At 38.5% G+C, this 23359-nt stretch overlaps 1 protein-coding gene across 6 annotated transcripts in view; it reads left to right on the top strand.

Annotated features, from left to right (window-relative positions):
* The window catches only part of LRRC4C (leucine rich repeat containing 4C), a 548895-nt gene that overhangs the window by 22834 nt on the left and 502702 nt on the right, over positions 1 to 23359 (top strand). The gene's annotated exons all lie outside the window — the stretch shown is intronic.

The following is a 23359-nucleotide window of genomic DNA, read 5'->3' as shown; positions in this document are numbered from 1 at the left end:
AAAGTGATTAGAGTCCTCTAAGTACACAACTGTATACAAAATACTTTGTCACAGTGTCTACTTTGCATATAGCTCCTCTCCTTTTTATTTTATTTCTGATTATCGTCCAGCTGTGGATTTTTTTTTTCTCTGATGTGAACCTAGCATATAGAAATATTTCCCCTAGACTTTCTGGTTTGGATTTTAAAAATATAATTGAACACATTCCTTTTTCCTCTCCAGAGTCTTTATTTTTGTTCTGTTGCTGTTCAGTTGTCTGTTTGGTGTATGATGTGTTACTGGTTTTCTACTTGTTATTTTGTTGCATTAATTCTTAGGCTCTAGAGAATGTAATCCTATTGTGCTATATGCTGTGCAAATGTAGGAGAAATTATTTCTCCCTGAAAGGGTCCTGTGCTTTAATGTGTGAGATGGGGGCCAATGATTGTTCAGACACATAGATAAGAAAATACAGCATCTGAAGGGTGCTTAGTATATTAAACATGATGTAGGCAAAAAAAATATCTATTTTTGGAGTCAGATTCTCTAATTATAGTCCTTTGCACACCTTTCCAAGAGACACATTAAAACTGCATCACCTGACATGATCTAGCAATCAGCTCCCCGAGAAAGTGTTCTTTGAATGCAAAGGGATGAGGAGTCTATGAAAGATGAAAGAGCAAGTTCCTCAGTGGCTCCTTATTGTACTAATTAACTGAGACAAAACCCTTTTCCGCCTTGCTATTCTGCTTGCAGAAGCAGAACAGTGCTGTCTGCTTTTTGGAAGCTGCTTGCAGCTCCTGCTGAAGTGGGTGTCCCGTGGCTGTGCTGCAGCACTGCTCTGCAACAGGGCCTGCTCCAGGGCTGTCAAGCATCAGGATGCTGCTGGGAGACTGAGAAGAGCTTGGGAGTCCTGCTGATGAAGGGGGTGGTGGTGGGGAACAAACAACTCTTTCTTCCCTCTTTTATCCCCAGCAAAGAATGAGACAGACACAGCAGCTCCAGCAGCTGCACCACGGTGAATGCTAACCAGTGGCTGTTATGGCATCGAGAGCTTTTTCTTAATGCTGTTTGCTGACTTTTTCTTTTTAACATGCTGCCTTTACCACTTTAGACTTGTCGTTGGTGTTTTGTGCCATACTTGTAGTAAGTCAGTCCTCAGCAGGGCTTCTCCCCTGCCCCCCTCATTTTCTTGTGTAGTTAAAGAAATGTCTTCGTCTTGAGGGAACTGGTGCAACTAACAGTGGGAGTAAATAAGTTGCTTCCCATGGGTTGTTTGTTTTCCTTTTGCCTTCATAACAATGCAAAAACGGAAAGTTATGACAGAGTCTGATCTGTGAGCACTCACTTTTTATGCTAATTTTTATAATAGTATGACTTATGGTAAAACTTCTGACTCTGTTACTCTCAACCTGGGTACCTTCTGGGGAAAATGCTGGTGAAATATTGCTGTGGCTGTGCTGGAATATTCACAGTAAAGATGAGGATGTGAATCACTAATGCCAGCAATAGTGTGGCATGTTGCCAGCTACCACATCTCCTCTGTGGTTTCCCTCTGCTTCAGCTGAAGTACTTTGTCTCTTACCCACTTCCCGCTTTCTGCTGATGCTTTTATGGGATCTCTTGTGATTCTGTAAGTGTTTGACCATTGTTTTGGTCTGAAATACATTATTTTAACACCCACCCACCCACTCCACTTCCTGGTGACTTTACACTATGTAGAACAAAGAACAGCTTTGCAATCTGGTGTAGGCCAGTGGTACAAAGCCCTTGTGGAAATAAACAGCTCCAGTGCCAATTAGTGACTTGATTTATGTTGGGTATTGAACAGGCAGGATACAAGTGTGTGTGCTTTACCAAGCCTGAAGTAGGACATAGCAGATCAGCAGAGGCTGCAGTGAAGGACAAATGTTACCTTAAGTGGGATTTGTGTCTGTATATCCAGGTTCCTTTCTGTCATCCTGTAACTAGGAGCTCAGAAGTCACGTGTCCCTTTCTGCAGTGTTGACGCTGTAAGTGGAGTTGCTTAAGGCTGTATATAAAACCTCACTACAGGTATAATGTAACTATTCTGTCTTCAGTTGCGGAAGAGTGAAGAGCACTGTCTCTGTGCCTTGTCATCCCATATGTGCTGCAAGAGATTTTTCTGTCATATCTGTACCCACATGTATTTCCTTCCTCTTGCATAATTCATCATTGAAGAATTTGCATTTCCCTGAAGTTGAAAGTTCCAAGAGTGCATTGTAAGGATGAGAGAAATGGGGGCAGAAGGAGCTGACTGGTTTGTTGTTTTTTTTTTTTTTGACCTAGCACTTCTGCAAATTTATTTATTATACAAAAACCTCTTAACTGAGAGGCAGTTGAACGGGTGCCAGTGGAATATTTCAGACTTTAAAAGTGACATGACCCATTTATATTTTCACTTGAAAAAGCGTTTTCTGAGCTGCTTCAGCACAAGGTGACCATCTGTCTGTGTCCTCTGTTGAACTAACTGAGCAGGGAAGCTAAGCCTCTGACTGTCCCTGTATACAGACACTCCTGCACCCTTTATTTCCCCAAATCAACAGTTTGCCATGTCTTTGATATGGGGATATGTGACGGGCAAATGGGCAGTTGTTGTGGGCAAATATACAACAAATATACAACAGGGAGATTTTTGGTGTACCAGGTACAAAGCTGTTGTCACAGGTAGCAGTGTATGAGTAGCATATACTGAGAACCAGTCTTTAGTAGATGTGGATCTGAGAAAATGCGTAGAGTGTATGTTGGGATAGGTACAGTCAAAAGTAGATCTCACTATTCTTGCTTAACATTGTAAAAGGCGAGCATGCATGCTAAAGCACACATGTAGTTTTCTTTACAAATAAGCATGTGAATATCTTTCATGTGGGAATCTTTGCTTTTGAAGCAGATAAGCAAAAGATACTTGCAAGAAACTCTTGACTACCTCTTTTTAGTAATTTTTTTTTTGAATGGATGTAATGCAGCATTCAGCCAAAAGGCTTTAAAGCACTTAGTAAGGTGAGGGAGCAGTTCGCCCTTATCAAGGGGTGCTCTTTATATTATGTCACATCATCAGGAATACCAACTATTGTGCTAGTTCTCCGCGGTACCATCTCTTCCTTTCTAGGGCATCACTCTGAAGGCTTCAACCTCTGTTTTGGTTTAATATCACAGAATGTGAGATGAAGGCTGCACCAGGATGGGATGTGGCTTATCACAATAGCAATAATGTTATTGATGCAACATGCACTGTTGCTTGATGGAATCATGCAAACCTAACATACAAGGTAATCAATTGTAGCTCACAAGTACTTAGCTGGGAGAGAGGGCATGCTGAAAGGTTGGTATGACCTTTCCAGATCATCACTCTATTTAGTATAATTAACAAAAAGCTCCTTGCTGGACTGAAGTGTCTAGGTGCTTTTCTTTGGGGGAGGGGAGCTTAGGGGAAGATGGAGATAGGACTTTTGAAGAGTCCAAATGACAAAGTCTTGTTGTGCAAGAAGGAAGATGATAAAGAATTTAGGCAGCTCAGGTATGCACCGTTTCACTGTCGGATTATTGAAATTAATGTCTGTGTCACTGTTTACGTCACTGCAACATGTCTTCTGACACCTCTGGCAATTTTCCTCTCGACTGAGACTCATTTTCCATCTTGATGATGAACCAGGAATCTTTTACCACTTCTGTGGAAGTGCTGTATGTATATTCATACCTTGGTGTTGAAGGAGAGATTTTTACAATAGGTTAAGAACCCAGACAGCCGTAATTTCCCTTTTGGCAATGCTCTGTTTGATCCTCTTTTACAGATCAAATGAATACTTACCACTTCCCCTAACCTCCAGTGTGACAAACCCAAGCACCAACTGTCACACCCTAAAAGCTCCTGTGTAGTCAAACCTTGTATTCACACAATGCTGCCACTGGTTCTCTGTTTAAAAACAAAAATGCCTTCAAGTTTCTGCCAACAACCAAAGCTGTCCAATTTGTATTTAATCAGTTATTTGTCGCTGTCAGGCATGTTTTGCCTGAATGGTTATTATACATTTATTTGTCTTTGTTTCCCTCCCATGTTTTGCTGAAGCAACAATAGCATGGAGATGTTTGCCTTGCAGAAAAAGAATCTCGGTGAATATTCAAACCAGTTTGCTTGGCTTTGTCATAGTAAATTTGTATGTCTGTGTGGGAAATAAAATAGACTGGTCACTTGCTGTATCTTCATCTTCTGTTGCTTCCTAATGGCTAGTTACAATCTCAAATTGCTTCCTTTGAGAAACACACAGTTATATGATATTTAGTCCTTTAACAACCAGGAAAAAACAGAGCAAATGTAAAATTGGTGTAAAATAGACTTTGTTTAAAAATATTCTGCTAGTGTTTCACTGTGAATAAATTGTTCTTTTTAAAGTAAAACTGATTTAAAATTTTAGGAATAAATGTATGGGGTATTTTTTTGTTTGTTTGGGGCTTTTTTGAGACTGCAAAGCTTGTAGAAAATTTTATATATATAAAAACACTATATCTCTTTGTCTCTCTATGTTTATTTATTAAAAAATCATCTAGTACACTGGGCGCTGTAGAGTTACTCTAAGGCCAGACACTCAGTTGAGCAGAATTATTAAATGAATTTCTCACCTTGGCAAGGAAAACTGCTGTCCAGTCATCCAGGGCTGTAGTCAACACATCCATTTGTCATCACTTCAGGAATATACGGTTTTTATAGTCAAATACTTGGAACAACTATTAGCGTGTCTTCCTCTACATGTGCAGAGAGAGTGTGTTCTGGCAGTAGTTGTTTTTAAATCTTGAGTTGCCTTTGTTGTGGATTGTCCTGTTAGTGCAGTGCTTCCTATGTACTTACTGCAGTCTGACTTTCGGGAAAATTGGAAAGTGTTCGAAAATGGCACACTTTGTTGCTTCTAAAATTTGCAGCCACCTTCACATCTTGTGATGGAGACAGATCTAGATTCAAACTGCTGAAGAACAGTCAGTTTCCCACAAGCTGTGTCATATCAGTGTCCCAGTAGAAGGGCCCCACAGCATTTGGAGAATTTGGAAGGCAGCAGATAGGGAGCTCAAAGTGTTTTAAGAGAATGCCTGTCTACTTTCGGGAAAATAAGCCGTCTGCGAATGGCTGGCTTTTTCCAAACACTTCCCAAGGCAATGAACCAGTATAGAGACAAGATTTTATAGGTATGTGTTGTTTTGTTGTTTGTGTGGGGTTTTTGTTTTGTTTTGTTTGTTTTTTTATTTTTGTTTATTTTTTTGGTTTTTTAAATAAAGCTACAGATATGGAAGCTGATGACATTTTGTGCAGAAGAATAATCTTGTTTTGTTCTGAGTGTATATTCTTCTATGCAAAGGGGCAGGATTGATGACACTGTGAAGTCTTGTGAGGCTTTGGAGAAAGACGTAGTGATAATTTTTGGAGGAGGAATATTAACAACAGTAATCTTGTACAATATTTTTAGTCTTAAGCTCCAGTACTTAAGTGGTTTCTCACAACTCATGGAGGCTGATGTAAATGCAATACTGCAACTTCTGCAGCTAATGTGGTTCCCATAGCATTCTGCAGACATTTACTTGTGTGAACTGGAGCAAAATCATCATTCCTTAAATTGAGAATAGAGACTTGCCTTGTTTTGGGCAAGATATGTGACCTCTTTTAGCCTTTTCACCTATAAGGATGTAAACATGTCTAAACAAGTGGGTTTTTCAAGGGAGAGGAGACATTGTGGTCTGTTTCCACCTGTTACTGTTTGCCTGTGTTGTTCTGTTTCACCCAGGTTAGAGATGGGCATCTGCCTTTTGTATTTGGCAATATCCACTTCCAAACCTAGCTTTTTTGGCTAGTGGTAGAGTAGACATAACTGGGTTTTTTGGCTGCCTATAGGGAGCTCATTCATTTAATTGTCTCTGATTCTTCACTTTTATCTGCCCAGTGGGATGCTTTAAAAGTATTGTTCTTCTGCATAGTTTGTATCAAACAGTGAAGATTTGCTTGATGTAAAATTATGCACCGTATGCCAGCTATCTGTTTTTCTAGTCTTTAAATGTTGTATCTGATCAGTAGAGCTTCTCAAATTCTTGAGTAAAAAAACCTTGAGTGAGAAAATGGCATTAAAGTTTTGTGTCACCTTCTTTTGGCTCAATAAACAATAGTGAAGTATGCAAAGGATTAATAGGTCCTCCCTGCAGGGCTTTAGCTATGTTATCTAGAGGAATTTTGTCTGTTAAAATATGAGCCTTACAGTACTTCTGCAGGCATAAATTATTTGGCTTTTCTTCTTGAAGGATAGCCTGTCACCCTAAAGGCAATCTTTCTTTTTCATTTGCAGTGTACTGTAAGCTTCATGTACTTGTTTCAGTACACACCCTCATCTGCAGCATATTACTTTCCTAAATACATTAACATCGGTACCTTAACAAAGAATCAAATCTATGCTTTTATGTAGATAACTGAACGCTGGTATTGCATAGAGCTGACCCAACAGAAAATCTAAGACACAGCATTTTAGAACAAAACTACAGGTTACCATTAAATGTTTGTGCCTTTCTCTTGCTCTCCATGTGGGATTAGGGTATTGCTGTAGAGAGGGAGCTTCAGATTCAGGTCCCTGTTTTGTCTCCTGCAGAGTGATTTGGTAGATGAAAGTTGTAGGCCTCAGTTAGGCAAAACAAGGAACCTAACCTCAATGTTGTGCTATGAATCTCACAGGTGGCCCCTTGCTGAGATGGCTGTACCTTTGTGTTTACTTTCTCCAACAATCAGAACTGATTTCCAAAGTTTATCAAACATCTCTCAAACATAATTGTGTCTGAAATTGCAGGAGGTCAGAGTGCATATTGAAATTTTCTTTTCTTGCTTCTGAGCATCACAAGATTAATATAAAAAGCTTCACTTCTGTTGTTTCCCTTCTGACACTTTGAGAATGAAATTGACTTTTGTATATGGTCGATTTAATCCCACTTGAGTACTGTGACTGTCAGCACATGTTTGCAGGGCTGTCTCCTGATCAAGACCTAAGTTGAGTGTAGGGTAGGCTTGATGCTGGCTTGCTCCATAGGATTTTGTTTCATTGCATTTAAAATTCAAAGTGCAGAAATGTACAGACATTTCAGTCAAGTTAGATAAAGCTACATGAACCTCAAAATACAATCCGTGTTCATGGCATTGCATATCCTAACCAGAGGTTGCAAAGGCATTGCTTTATCAGACTGCTGTCTATTCCTTCACTATGCTGAAGAATTTGTAGCTTGTTCCTCAAACCAAATCTTGGAGCAAGGAGCTATGGCATCAGCCTTGTCCGTCGTACATCAACTTACTGTTTTTGTCAGGCCTTTGTATAATCTGTGTTAGCACCTATAGGTTGTTTTAGTCCATAGGTTCCTAAAACCTCTGAGGTGTTAGTGTTGAAAGTATTGGTTAAAGTTTCTATAGACAGTTGTAGACTCTTCTGTTTTTACTTTTGTAAAGATTTCACAGTTCTTACTGTTTTCTGTCTCATAATCTTTTTCTTTTGTTGGTGTGATTCCTTATCTCTAAAAAGATGTCTGCTGTGTTCAGTTGAATTTGTGCGCTTGAAGTCAACAAAGTTTGTAGAAGTTTCCTTTAGTAGAACAACAACCAAGCAGGATTTCTTTGTTGCTCAGAGAGCACCGTTACGTTTGCTGACCACCATCACCTTCTGTAAACCTTTGGGGAATGTAAAGAAGGTGTTGCATTAATTTAACATGATCCAAATCAGACATTGTAGTTTGTGTCTGAAAAAAAATTTAGTAAGCCCGTTATAATGTTTCTGTCAGAATCAATACACTAAAAGAGAAGAGAATTGGGGGTTATACTTTGGACTCAACTGATTTACAATATGCTTTCTATAAAGGCTTATTGGGGGAAGTAATTTACATGCATATTGAAGGTAAGACTGTTGATTAGAAACTGGTTGAGAGACAGAATCATGTTTGGAATTGATCAGCTTTCCATAAACAAAAAAAAGCTGCTGGGAGCATCTTGTCTCAGAGCTGTGTAATTCAATGAGGCACGCTGTTGGATATGTTTATTAGGAGTTACTTCTAATTATTTTTCTCACTTCTAAATGTTTGAAAACAGGAAACAAAAAGACTTTCATTTTTAGTAAAAAACCCGCAAAATCCAAGAAAGCAAAACCAAACTCTTTCCCTGTTATTTCATTAAGGTCATTCTTAATGAGGAAAATGGAAGAAAGGACATAGGTACATAGGTTACAAAAGACATCTGAAGTTGCAAAGATTTGAAGAATAACAAAATTGTTAAGTTTGAATCTTTTTTTTTTTTTTAAATCCTGTTCAAAGTGGCTTTTAAAGAGCTTTATGAAGTTGTTACAAAGCTAATCCTATAAAGAGAAGTAAGGTAATAGAACTTTAGGAAGAAAAGTTTGAAGTGTTCAAACCCATTGATGGGTTCTAAATTAAATGCTGCTATTCTCTCTCACAGTCTCGGGCTTCGTTGTTATTGACTTACTGAAAATATCTCCTTAGTGCTCAGCTGTGGTAAAAATTATTTAAAAAATACCACTTGACAATAGCCTTTTAATAAGAAAGGAATTGAAAATATTACAGGAATGTGCAACTGCTGTTTCAGCAGAGGATATATAAAATATTTGCTTGGGGTTTTGTTCTTTTTTTTTTTTCCCATTTCAGAGATGAAAGAACAGGCGGGGCTAGGGGGAAAAAGTTGGAAAGCAGTAAAAAAAAGCTAGATTTTTCTCTGTTCTTAGTGGAAAAGCTTTGATTGACTTCAGGAATGCATCATGTAGGCTGTTATGGGGGGATTGTGATGAGCCTCTTAAACAGGGAAAAATAAAGATAACACTGTGCTTGTAAGGGATCATAAAATACTACAAGATGAAGTAAAATAATGTAGACTGCATATACTGACTTCTGCTTTTGGACAAGTAGGGGTAACATGCTTATTTAATGAGGAGATTGGAAAACAGCATTGTCAAGCAACTCTTATGTAGAAATTAATTTTATTTTCTGTTGAAACATAAAAAGTTTGAGAATCTCATGTTTTCTTCTCTCTGATGCTTTTCCTAACAGCAAGAAAAAATGTAGAAAATTGGTGGGAAAGAGCTATGTTGTTTGCTCTACCTCCCCCTCCAGGCCCGCTGCTGCGCCCCCTCCTCCCTTCCCCCCCCTTCCCCCCCCTTCCCCCGGCCAAATGAGACTAAGCCAATTCTTCTCAAAATTGGAGACGGTAGATGCGGCGAATGAAGAGACGGGACGCAGCTTGATGCAAGCAAATGTCAATTTATTGTACAGAAGCACGAGTTTCTATACACTTTCAGAAGCTGCGCGTTTTAAACAGATTGGTTCTTGAAGCTTGAGCCTTGCATACTTGGCAATCCCTGATTGGTGGTTAACTACTATCAATTAACAACAAGGTGTTATCTTTCCTTGGCGCCATCCGTCTCCCACTCCCCTGTGCTCTGCAAACATGCCTCATCATGTTAATTGTTGTCTCTACAAGCTCGAGCACATTCCCCTCAGCTAACTGATTGCCGCGCATGGTCCTAGTTTCCAGGCCGCTCCTGCAGGTAGAGAAAATCAAGACATGTAGATGTTTGGGTATGTTTTTTTTCCATTCTTTGTGTTGTGGCTTTGCTTTTGTGGGATTTTAAGGCAATTTCTAAGAACACTACAAGAGGATCAAATAGCTTTGATATTAAAACACAAGAAACTGTGACAGTATTTGATTGAATAATGTACATTTCCTTAAAAAAAAAAGAAAGCTTTATCCCCAAGTGCACTGATTTTATAATGGTGATAGGACTATGAGCAAGCAGCAGTATACCAATTTTTGTGCTTTCAAATATGTGTCAGCTGCTGACTGTTGGATATAGGACAATATTTTCCTCGCAGAGCTAGTACTACTTAATATCATTAAAATCCCTCTGGGAGGAAATGTATATGAAAGAAGCAATGGCGTAATTTCCTTACAATGGCAAGGGAGTGTGGCATTAACCTTTTATCTGAAATGCCTCTTGGGCAGGGTGCTGTTTTTGGTGAGAAATGTGAGACCACTGGCTTATTTTCCTTGTTTAGTCATGGGACACCCTCAGGTCTGCAGTCCACCTCTTTATAGGCTTTAATATAAAGGCCTTGCAGCTCTTGGATCAGGTGGAGACTGGGTCAACAGCCATGTCTTGCGTATCTGTAGTTTTAGTAGCAATTGCCTGTATTACCTATATGATTTTTGTCTTGTGTTATTTGGTTGATATCTTTAACTGTTGTCACGACCTGACAAAAAGGACCATCTTATACATGAAGTACTGAAGAAAATATAGAAAACATACTAGAGACCCTATTGGGATATCTTAGAACTGCAATATTCTCTAAAAGATTATAAAGTGAAAAGAAAGGCTCCTGAGATGTATTACTTTTGCAGTCTTGAAATATACATAGATTAATGGCTTTGACTCTGTTGCAGGCATCAGTGACACAAGTCCTACAGTTTATGATATGGGTGGCCTAAGGCAACAGAATTAAAGCAGTATTGTGCTCCATTATTCCCTATAATGAATGGTGCACACAACAGGAGTATGTACTAGTTGTTTGCTAGAACTGCAGTCTTCAGGGTACTGGGTAAATATGCATTGAGGAATTGTGTGAATTTCAGCTGTGTGCATTATAGGTATTGAAATGACTGAAAATGGACTGTATGTCAGCAGTATAAATCTGTGATAACATTTCTGAAATGTGAGAATACTTACTTGCTTTCCAGTGTTAGCAGTATGCTTTCAGGCAGTTATTTAATATAGTGGGTTTTTTTTGCTGGTGGTGGAGTTGGTTTTACTTACGGGTAGGGTGGCTGTTACATGTGTTTGCATGCATCTGTATCCTTGGGATTTTTTTAGTGAAAGTATTCTCATTTGCCTCTTGGGATTTTTTCCTCCTTTCTCTTTGGAGAAGTTGTTGTGCTGAAAATGTTGAAAGTCCTGAATTCTGTACTCTTTTTGCAGAATCTGATGTGCAAAAGCAATACTAGCTCAAGCTTCTCAATTCACCCATTTTATCTACAAACGGTCCTGGAGAGGCTCTCTGGGACTGAATTAATTAGTTTAATGCTAGGATGGAAAAGTATGGTAGCCTTCTCTGTTGAGACTGCTGATTGTGAGAGTAGATCTTTGGATAGGGGCAGGTTGTATTTAGTTTTAGTTGCGTTCTAGCACTGGCCACAAGCTACATAGATGGAAAACGCTAGGCAGTTGTAAGAAAAAAGTCATCAGAATCACTTTTATTAGGATGACTGATGTCTGATTCTCCCCTCTCCCTTGGTTATTTTTCTCTGCTTATGGGAGAATATTCCTTGCCCAAATAAATATTGTAAATATAATGTAATAATCTTGGTAGAAATGTACTAGTTGTCTGAAATTTTTTGGAAATTTACACCTTGCTTTTTTTAGAATATGTTGATATTTGTGTGCCAAATATTATAATGGCAATTTACAGTTTCTTCTCAGCTGTCAGGTTTTGATACCTATGGGTTGCTGTGTTTTTGGGTTTCTTGTTTGTTTGGTTTGGTTCGTTTTGTCTATTGTTTAACAATACATCCATGACAAATAAAGGATGCCAGTGTATCTTCGGTGCTTTTATACAGGGATATCGCCAGTCTCAGTACTTCAGTACTATGGAAATATTTCATGTACGCTCCAACCAAAGAAAAACCCCAAACTGGGAAAGATCATGAATGTACAGTGCAGAACAAAACTGCCTTAGAAAGGAATTCTGTGCAGGTTTACTATAACCTTTTCTCATTCTTTGCAGCTATATTACTTTTTTTGCTGTAATTGTCAAGTGTTTTCTATTACCCTATGACTGTTTAGAAGGGATTTTCACTTTATTTTACTCACAGCTGGGCAGAACTGGGAAACACAGCGAGAACACAAAAGATCAGAGTACCTAAGAGATCTGATGGAGCAGGAAGATGAGATTTTTCTACGTGTTGCTTTATTTTCTGTGAAGAAAACTGTTATTAGGCAACTTAAGTGTACAGCCTTGAGGAATGTATAGATGGAAATTCAGTATAGCTCCTTAATAACATGTTCAGAAAATGCAGTTTCAAAATGCTTCAATTCTTGAGCACATAGAAAAGCAAGCAAGCTTCACTGTGTATTACTGCTGCACGTTTGCGTAACTCAGTAGTATAAAGCCTACATTGGAGTCCTTCTGGTTATGAACATAATATAATGTATGGTATTTATGTATGCTAATTTTTAAAATATATTTTAACTGACTAAAGTATACATGTCAGTGGCTAGCTGTCATGGTTTAACACTGGCTGGTAATTAAGTGCCGTGCAGCCGCTCACTCCCTCTGCTCTCACTCAGAGGGATGGGGAAGAGAATTGAAAAGGAATGTAAAATTCAAGGGTTGAGATAAGAACAATTTAATAATTGAAAGAAAATAAAAATGAGAGAGCAGTAATAATAACAACAGCAGTTATAATGAAAAGGAGGGAGAGGAGAAGAGGAATGAAATCCAAAGGGAAAGGAGGGAAGAAAACAAGTGATGCACAGTACAACGGCTCGCTGCCCTCTGACTGATGCCCAGCCAGTCTCTGGGAAACGATTAGTCCACCCTGGCCAACCCCCTCCAGGTTATATACAGGGCATGATGTTCCATGGTATGGAACACTCCTTTGATTAACACAAGTCAGCTGTCCTGGCTGTGTCCCCTCCCAATATCTCATGCCCCTTCAGCCTTCTTGCTGTCAAGGCCTGAAAAACTAAAAAGTCCTTGACTTAGCATAAACATTACCTAGCGACAATAAGCCATAACACAGCACTGCACTAGCTACTGATAAGAAAGTTAACTCTATCCTAGCTGAAACCAGGATACTAGCACAATTAGAGATGTGCACAATAGCGTTTAGTATTAACTGTTGTACTGCAGCAAGTTAGTGTTTCCAGTTAATTGTCCCTGTGCATACACGATTACAGCATGTGTCTGCTCAGGGTTCAACATCCTGAACAGTATTACTTCAACATGGGTAATTGTAGGGAAAACTAATTAATTAAGCTTTCCAGTATTTGTTTGGGTGCTAATTGTTTCACTCTTGTTCCCCTGCTCCAATTGTCTGTCACTGAATTTTTATTTATTTTTGTTTTTCCTACTAAGTAATACTTTGTACTTTTACTTTGTTAAAGTCTCAGTGAAGTTAGGTGGGTCCCAATATTGTTCGTTAGAGCATCTGCCCATGGACACTTCATTCACCTGATATTTTTGTTTATTGTACCTGAACATATCAGAAAAACACATATTCTTTTCAGTGAATGCTTTATTAAAAAGAACTGTCTGAAAATCCTATCAACTTCTAACATCTTTTACCTGTATATAGATCTTTTCTGTAGACTCACAGTTACAGGATTGTGTTCTGAAACTTGTTTGCCATGTCTGTCAATGAGCAAATGCTGTATATTGATCACTGTAAGTTGCAGTAATATATACAGTTATTTGAGATTTTAGAATAATTTTTTTTCTGGTCATTATAGTAAGTAGTTGAATATATTCTGCATATGATTATATGAATAAAAAATTAGCACAGAGATTAAAATAGATGAAGGCAAATTCTATTTATATTTAATAAATTAATTAAACTCACCCTCCATAAATTAGTTATGTGAAGGCAATGCCAAAGCTTAAGAAGCAGAGATCACATAGGTTTGTAGTCATCTGCTATGCAGTGGGAGGTGTCTGCAGCTCCCTGATGTGGGGGGACACTGCAGCAGCTGTGATTTGAAGGTCATGGTACTTAATTTAGTGTCAGTAATACTAATGTGTTTTCCAGATGATATTCACAGACACTATGGCCTGATGTGTAAATAGCATCTCTCCCACAGTCAATTTCTGCTCCAGCTGTTGTTCAGGGGAGATGGGTTCAGCCTGGGAAGTGGTATCAGTAATCCTTCCAGGTTTTGTTAGTTAGACTTATATGTATATATATGTATATATAGACTTATATATATATATATATAAGTTAGACTTATATGAAGCTGAGGTGTTAGAATTGTTTATTTAGTGGTGTGTAGTTTGATAGTTGGTTTTGTGTGCTGCTGAGACATACTGTCTGAAATGCTTCCCCTAATGCACTAATCCTGATCTGAACCTGATCAGCGTACAAAACAGCAGACCAGAGGACCAGACTGGATCTGTAGACTACTAAATGAATTTATGGTGACCTCAATTCCTTAGAGTTTGTTGGTTTTGTTGTTTTTGGGTTTTTTTGGTGTGGTGGTTTTTTTTGGTAATGCTTGAAGTTTGTTTGCAGAAAAGGGCTTCGTGGACAACCAGCTGGGAGCAACTCATGACAGGGGAGCTGCAATTACTTATTAAATGTATCCTGCTTATATGAAGGATACAGTTACTGTCTTGCCTCTTGAAATGCCATCACTGCTTTATAGGAATTAAAAATGGCCTGCTTTTTTAAAGGTGCCTAAGAAGATAGGAACCTGTGTGAACTTCTGCAGTAGCTGGAAGCTGAAGGCAATACCTTCAGAGCTATGTAAGCCACTTAAACAATTGTATCAAATTGAAATAGAATTGGATCCCTACTGCTGTAGCAGTTGTTACTGTCTTGAACAAACTTACATTGGGCAAGCATGGGAGGCTGTATGGTTCCTTCATATTCTGTATTTACCTGCTCATGATAGTGTATAAGTTATTCAATGTCTGTTCCTTGATGCTTTCTAGTTCAGGGAGAGGATGTATCCCAAATAGCTTTTTGGCATAACCAAGTGACATTGTGGAGTTATGTGATAAACCGGAGATTTATTGGCAGTAGATGTAGGGAATATGTACTGAATTTAGTAAAAAAAAAAATAAAAATAATAATGCATTTCACTGCAAATATTTGTATTAATGAAGAAGTTAACTTCTGAGAATGAAATTTGTGAAAGTTGGAAAATGTGCAAATCCACCAGAGGTACTCAGGCTCTCTAGCCCCATCTATTTTTAAAGAGTCTATAGATTGTATTTTAAGTACTTTTGGGGGGAGGGCAAGTAATGCAAACTAATGGATGAATTGGAAAGTCTTGTGTACAATTTTAGAGGACAGCTGTAATAATATAACAAATGGAGCCTTCATACAGGCTTGGGGGTTGTGGTTTACACTGTAATATATACAAGCCGTTTTTTGAAGTAGGGAGTTCTCTTTATAGACCTTTATACTTCCTGAGTGTTTTCAGCAAATCCCTTTCTATTCTCTGTTAAACTTTGTTAAAATTGGATGTATCTTGCACCACCAACAGCATGCTGAGCACAGCACTGACTTGTGTGCCAACAATAGTCATTGGAAGCTCTTCTTTTTCCATCACCTTCCCCTGATTTTTTTCCTCCACATATATTTTTTTGAGTTCCATTCCCACCAAAAAACATCAGTGAAAGACTGACAGTTTCTCAGATGTTTGTGTTTCTTGTTTGTAGGTTTTGCTTTTCGTTCTCCTGACCCACCCCTGCCTGGTTGTTTTGTTTTATGAGAAAAGTGGAGCAAGGAATGGATTGCTCTGTTTTCTCCTTGTTGTGTGGACCTTTGCTGTCACTAGGCTATGGTCAGAGTTGGACTGCTAAAACATAGTGTTGTTCAACTTGGTTTCAGTGAACATTTTAAAAGAGAATCCGTTGTAATTTTTCTTAAGCCTGGTTTTCTAGGATAGGCCCACAAACTTCCTTCCCCTGTCCGTGTGTCTCTACTTCATGGTCTTTCAGTTGGTCATCACTGGTATTAATTGAATTTAGAGAGATCAAAGATACTAGTTAATAGATTTTTTTTTTAAAATGAAAATTAGTGAGATGGATGTACAAGTAAATCTAGACTGAAAAAAACCCCTTAGAATATTGATTGAAGTGTAAGATATTAGGTAGAAGAGAATCCATCACAAAATGTGTAACTTTTTATATTTTTGGGAGGGGAAGCTTTGATCAAAGCTTGTGACTTATTAGGGACAGGCATTCTGATATCCTGTGTTTTGTTTTCTATGTATTGAACTGTTTTGAATCTGTAAGGGTGCTCTGTCACAGAATATTTTGTAAGATCCATTAGTGTGTCAGTTTGCTTGCCTTGGTGACTTCAGTCTTCCTGTTCACTAGTCAAGCTGTCTTAGTTCCTTGATAAGCTTTTGCTGCATATTGTTGCTGTGTTTATTGTGACACAATGCTGCAGGCAATGCTTCAAAACTGATTTTTAGACTCACAGGAGGCGAAGTACTTGCCTTGTGGCTTCTTTTCTCCCTTTGTACCCAAAGGTATCCTGTTCAGTGACCCAGTGAATGAGAAAGAGAAATTAAAGGTGACTTCTGTCTTCCTGTTCTTCTCTGCTGGAATGAAGCAAGTCCAGCTGCTTTTAGACAGAAAGACTGAGGAGAGAACCAGATTACACACTGAGAATAATTAGAACAACATGGATTTAATATCACTATTGCCAGGCATTATTCTAGTCATTGCATTGCAACTGGCTCCTGGTTTCCTTTAAATAACACCAGGTTCAGGGTAACCAGAGAAAACAAATTCAGAGTCAGTTACCTAAATTATTACTCATTCCATCTTTTCTATTGCCTCTTCAATATAACCTTTTTATTTGACCCAGATAACTTCACATAGGTCTCTTTAAACAAATAATAAACTGAAATGTTGAGAATTTTCTTCCTTCTTTTTGGATGGCTTGGAGGATCCTTTCATTGATCCTGTTTCTTTATACTTTTCATTTGAATTTCAACACTCCTGTAGTATATGTGATACACTGCCTTCTGAATGAGGAATAATAAGAAGTAATGGACTAAGCATGGGGGGAAGGGGAGAGGAAGAAGGGACTGTATGCTTATAAAATCAGAGATGGTGTTAGTGACCCCAGTAACTCTGAAGGTCAGCTCTGATTAAATGTAAAATTCCAGCTTTTGTGAGATGTGACAAGGAGCAAAATTTGGAAGATACTAATCTGTGGCATTCACTGATAAGCCTTAGGGCTGTGTGCACTGAGTAGTGCAGTTACCTTCTGGGAAATGGAATAATGGACTTTAAGGTGTATAACAAAGGTGGCCACGATAGCAAATTGGGATGTAACTCTGTAGAAAAAAAGTTTTAGCTAGTAAAAAGTTTCCTGGTCATATTGTTGACTTTATGAGATTTTTCCACGGGAAAAAACCCCACGGAAAATGAACCTTATAAAGGTAGTTTCACAGTGGAGATGATAGCTACATGCATCAGTACTTACAAGTCAGATTTATTTATTTGATTGTTCCTAAAGTAGACTGTACCTCTATAATTTGATATTCCATGGTGGATGAGGAATGTGAGATACAGCCAGTAACTTGTGTATGCAAGCTGCTGGTTTTAGAAAGCATCTGTTTTCTGATACTCTGACTTCTAGCCCTGCATAAACTGGCTGTGTATTAGTCAGAACTGTGTATGTGCTTTCTGCAAGGGATGCGTTTACACTAGTAAGATATTGATGCTCCAATTGTTATCATTTGCCTTGCTTTGGCTTATCTCATAGACTGGTCATGGAGCTCAAAACCTGACTTTTAGATGAGCCTACCCAAGGCAATCATGCCTCCTGTATTCCAGCCCTCAACTGAGTGCTCAGTTTGTGGGATTGGACTGTGGCTAGTCAGAAGGACATCTTTGGCACATGTACCATTTGAATGCAGAGTTCCTCTTAGTGGTCTGTAGCTCCTACTTGGCAGCACTGCTTGGTGATGTAGCTTTTGGCACCAAAGCTGTGGGTTCCTGACTCCTGTAGTAATGAATACAATGATCGCTAGGAGTGAGTTAGATTTGAAGAGACAACCTTAATAGTGCCTCTGTCTGCTTGGAGTGCTTGACCTAATGATCACTTCACATCTCTTTTTGTAATGTGTGGATGGAAGGTGTTTTTATTCAAGCTGTTGTCTAATCCAAGCTTTGGATTTATTTATTTTTTTGAGTGGCAATATCTGATTTTTCACTTCTGTTTTCTTTTTACTGTAAATTTGTGATTACTGAATTTCAGTGTATGCTTCCTTTTGTCCTACAACACTTTTCCTGTTGTTTTTCAATGTTTCTTTTGTGCAATTTTAATTGATTTCCCTCTTAATTAGATATGTCTGTAACTTTGAGGGGAAAATCCTGGCAATTGTTTTCCCTCCCTAAAAAATATGTGTGTTGAATATTTTTAACTTTGATACAGTGCTATTAAACTATAGTGGAGAACCTTATTATCAGCCTAGCTTATGTAAGTGAATTTAAAATAGCAATAGTTTGCTGGTATATTCTCTAACACTCTGGTCAATGGGTAGAATAATCCCCCAAACCCACCTGCCTCTAATCTTTTGAGTGAAAATAGAGCTGGGTTTACATACAATTTGCAGGTGGATAAACCTTGATGGTTGCTATATTCTGTTAGGATATCAGCCCCAGAAAGAAGTCTTTAAACGAGCTGAGCTAGCAGGGTTAAGGAAGCAGTTACTGTGCATCTGTGCAGTAATCCCATGGAAATGAGACTGCTTGGGAATCTAAAACTTTTAGGGGGAGTGAATCAAATGGAATAATCTTTTTTTTTTTCTCCTTTTTTTTTCTTTTTTTAAAAAAACAAAACTTCAACTTCAGTGGCCACAGTACTGTGTATTATTTCCATAAATACCTGCAAGCTAAGCAGAAACTGGTAAAATTTTTGTAGTATACTATGTAAGGTATTTTTCGTAGAAGTGTACCCCAGAATGTTTCAGAGGGTTGAGCAATGTGGTGTTAATGCTGGCACTTTATTAAACTGATGGGGGTGAGTGAAGCAGAACATATTGTGCAGCAGGGGAGGGGGTGTGCAGATGACTTCCCCCCCCCCCCCCCCCCCCTTCTAATGGGAAGGAGAAATGAAGAATCAAAGAGGATATTGTGCCTGTGGATGAGTCTGGAGGCAGTGCAAGCAGAGGCTGCAAAAGCACGTTTTAACTTGAAGCAGAACATTGAACAAATGATGGTGTTTACAAGGAATTTGTGTATGAGGGTAATGGTACTAAAGCGTTTCTCCTTCTGAACTAATACTGGACCAACGTCTTCAAGGTACTCTTAAGTGCTGCATGTGCTCTCTGCTTTAGGAAATTGAGCACACAGGACAAAAAGATGTCCTGCTGTTGAATATCCCATTTTAGTACTTTAAAGTTTCTGCTGGTTTTGTTAAACAGTTACTTTAAAACAATAAAGAACTTTTCACAACATCTTATTTCAGTGTTCTTTTTTTATATGAAACATCTAGATTTTTTTAACCCTCCTTAGAAACACTGGAATATCTTAAACTTTTTAAAGCTTAAGCTAGATGTCATTTCATATTGAGAAAAAGTTAACTTGATCTGAAACTACTTGCTTTGGTTTGGAATTACTAAAGAGAGTTCTTTATTTTATGTGATACGCCTTTTTAATTTAGAAAGTAAATGTATGATTGAGTTTTGATCTTGACTAACTGCATTCTTTCACCTTGAATTTTTCCATATAGTACCTATATGTTTTCTTAAAACTTCCTTGTAATCCTGAGTACTTGTGTGCCCTAAATATTTTAAGAGTATTTTGTCATATTTAGTGCATGGTTGAAATTTGTTTGTGTTCCAGTTTAAATATTTTCCCAAGTTTGGGGAATTTGTGGCTGAAAATCACTATGTTAATGTCTTCCTTAGCAAGGTATTCAGGATTTCATGAAATAATTAAATCCCCTCAGCGTTCTTGTTATACTGGGACTGATATTTTTATAGTTTTCAAGCACCAACTGGTGGGTCTATATATAAAGAACACAGAGGAAGCTGCGGCACAGTGCTAACCCTTGTGAAACAAATGACTTGTGCCTTGGGGCAACGTCTCTAGTCATGTGTATTTTAAACCTTCCAGTAAGGTTGTGCATGTTTATGTGAGTAATATTAACTTTCTCTGACACTTCTGTTGCACATAAGTGAAATCATACCAGTTTTTGCAGCCTTCTGTATGTACTGAGTTGAGAAACATAGCACAACCTATATTAATGTATTATAAATAGTGTGGTTTATGCTTGTCTCATAAGATGTTTGAGAGTCCATACAAGCTCACAGATCCACTACATTTTGATATGCTTCTCCACCCTTATAAATATTTACAGCTGTCCATGCTTGAGCAGCTGAGAAAAGTCTTCCCAAACAAGCCTTTTGCTCTCCTGTGATACGGGAAGTAAGAGTAGGTCAACATTTGTAACAGCCCGAATGAGCTAAATGGTCATGGTACACAAAAATCTTCCCTGATCTGTGCCCTGCCATTCACTGTTGAATTTTTAAGAATTTAAAACTGTAAAGGTGTATTAATATCACAAATCTGAATAGCAGATCTTTACTGTGCTCACTCCTCTTCATGTGTGGAATAGTATCTCCTGTTTCTTTCCGATGTTATACTGCTGGTGAGAAAACATGGGGGCGCTTACGGAAACTATAATTTAAAAAATAGTAATAAAAAAAAAGATCTTGCTTTTTCTATTCTGAGGAACATATTGAATGGCAGAGAAGTCCAGAACTGTAACAGTGAGAAAGCAGAAGTTCCCATATAATAAATTAAGGGAAACTTAGTTTTGGACAGCATACAGTACTTGAAGGGTGGTATTTGAAGGATATCTAGCCTTTTTTAGGGTTTTAAGGATATCTAATTAATGTAGGATCTAAAAAAAATGGTAAAGGTGGTATAAGCTTCCAAGGGCATGAGACTGTGTGGGAATACGGGTAGAGGACTCCTGTAACTCCTAGCTCTTTTTCACAGAATGGTCAGAGTTGGAAGGGACCTCTGGAGATCATCTAGTCTAACCTTCTGCTAAAGCAGATCCACCTAGAGCAGGCTGAACAGTCGCATCTAGGCAAGTTTTGAGTCTCCAGAGAAGACTCCACAGCCTCTCTGGGCAATCTGTTCCAGTGCTCTGTCACCATCAAAGTAAAAAAGTATTTCCTCACATTCACATGGAGCTTCTTGTGTGGCAGTTTGTGCCCATTGCTCTTTGTCCTGTCACTGGGTACCACTGGATAGAGCCTGGCCCCATCCTCTTGGCACCTGCCCTTAAGATGTTTGTAGACATTGATGAGATCCCCTGTCTTCTCCTCTCCAGGCTACACAGGCCCAGTTCTCCCAGCCTTTCCTCACAAGGGAGATGCTCCGGTCCCCTCATCTTCGTAGCCCTCCACTGGACCCTCTCCAGCAGCTCCCAGTCTCTCTGGAACTGGGGAGACCAGAACTGGGCACAGGTTCCTTTTCTTTTTCATAACGAGGACCCAATATCTATCAGAAGTCAATAAGTTTTGAATGCTTTTCTGTTTGCAGTAACTTCAACTGAGTTTTCTCTGCTTAAATGTGTTGTTCAGACATGGTAGGTGCCCTAGTGCGGCGAGAGGAGTAGAGGTATGAGCAGCTGGAGACATTAGGCTAGCTGTAGGTTTTACAGATGCGGGAAAAGAGACTGCATATAAGTGCCCCTGCCTCTGGCAAGCTGTCAGGATCCATTTGGCAAGCTGATGCTCAGCCTGAGCGAGGACTGAGCCTGCCCTGGAGAGCCCAGCTGAGGCAGGTGCTTGTGCACTTGGCAGCAGTTTGGGCTCTGGGTTTTGCTGTCTTGGGAAGGAGAGGTCTGCTGGAAGCTGATAAATTGCTATGACAGAGGTTCTTGTTCCTGGTGATGATGTTAAGTAGTAACTGCACTGTAAAGAACTGATTTAAGTGTGTATTCAGCACGGCTTGTATCACAAGGGATTTTCTGAAGTACTTACGGGAGAGAATGTATTAATGCCTCTCACTGTTTCTCTTATTGCAGTTAGGAATAAGTCTTGAAATAAGTGCTAGCTACTTAAGCTGTTTACTTCAGTTAGGTTCACTTCAAACTTGCTATGCCTTGGTTGTATGACTGAAGTACTTTACACTGCAGAGAGGTGTAATATTACACATTTATAACATGGTGGTTGTGATACAGAAGACCTGAAGATGGAAACTGCCAGTCAGTACTGAAATCATTACTGTATGTGTCATGGTTATGCCATCTAAATGTGTCTAGCTCAGAGTTTAGCATCTGGCCTAAGCTGTGGTGCCATCCCTTTCCCTATACTTACAGAGTCAAGGTAAGGGAAAGATAACTTCTGTCCAATGATTCATACTATCTAGATATTTTTATGCACCTAATTTTAGGTGAGACATATATTTGGCAATAGATATTTCTAGAAAATGATTACTTAAAGAGTGTTTGAGAATTTAGTTGTCTAGGCTAATGAAGTTAAATGAGTTGATTCTAAATTGATTTTTATGTAAGCCAGCTAGTGTCTTACAACTGGTTTCTATAAGATGTAAATGTCTAGTATGGCACCCATTAACTTTTCAGTATTAACCCCTCTCCCTTTTTCATTCTAAAACCTATCACAAAAATAATTTTAAAATTAACTTGCTAATTTTCACTTGGTGATTTCAAAAGCCAAAACATATCGGAGAAATTGGAAAAAGATAAAAGAATTCCAGTTCCTAAGTCTGTTTGCTCCTAATTGTGGTCTAAAAAACTGAAAAAAACCAAGGGAAAAAAAATAATCTTAGTAATTGCTGCTTCTGTATTACTGAAAGCGTAACCTTAAGGTTATAAACAAAACAGAAGAGAGAAAAAAAAAAAACCAAACAGTAAAAGAAGTGTCTGAGCTATGGATGTTTTGCATTTGGAAACTGGCTGCATTTGATTCAAGTTCTTGTTAGATAATATTAGCTACAGAAAATGTTTGCTATTTTTTACAAGTATCTTGCAGTGTCTGGCATATGACCAGACAAAATAATAAAACTTCCATTTGGAGTAAAGTCTTTCTTAGACAAAAGTTGCTTGCATAAATTCTGCTTTGGATTTAGCCAATTGACTGATGTGGCTGTAATTATTTTGCTTGCTTAAGCATATGTGGTGTAAAAATAGTGATTACACTGTAGTTATCATGTTGATGCAAAAGGATGTGCTAGCTCAGGGTGTCTGTTAACTACTGTCTGTGGAGAAGGCTGCTTGGTTTGTCAGCTGCATGTGTTGAGGGATGTACTGTTAGTTAAATTTTTTTTCAACAGGTTTCATGTTTAAGACCTCTACCAATCTTCAGGAAAGTCTGAATGCTGTCCCTATCATTTTGATCTTCCAAATGGCCAGGAGGCACCAGCTTTATGCATTACAGTGATGTGGGGGAATGGAAAGCTTCTGAGTCTACTAATGTAGTAGTATGGCAATGGGATTAGTGTTGATCATTCTGTTCAGGAGAGAGGCTTGATTGAGGGAAATGCCTGGTAATACTACATTATGTTTCTGTGTAATCCACCCTGTAATAGCTGCTATCAGGATTGACTTTGGACATTAATTACAGTTTGTCCC

This window comes from Falco punctatus (assembly GCF_963210335.1).
Source record: "Falco punctatus genome assembly, chromosome: 7".
Taxonomy (NCBI): domain Eukaryota; kingdom Metazoa; phylum Chordata; class Aves; order Falconiformes; family Falconidae; genus Falco; species Falco punctatus.
This window is presented reverse-complemented; position numbering and strand designations above follow the sequence as displayed.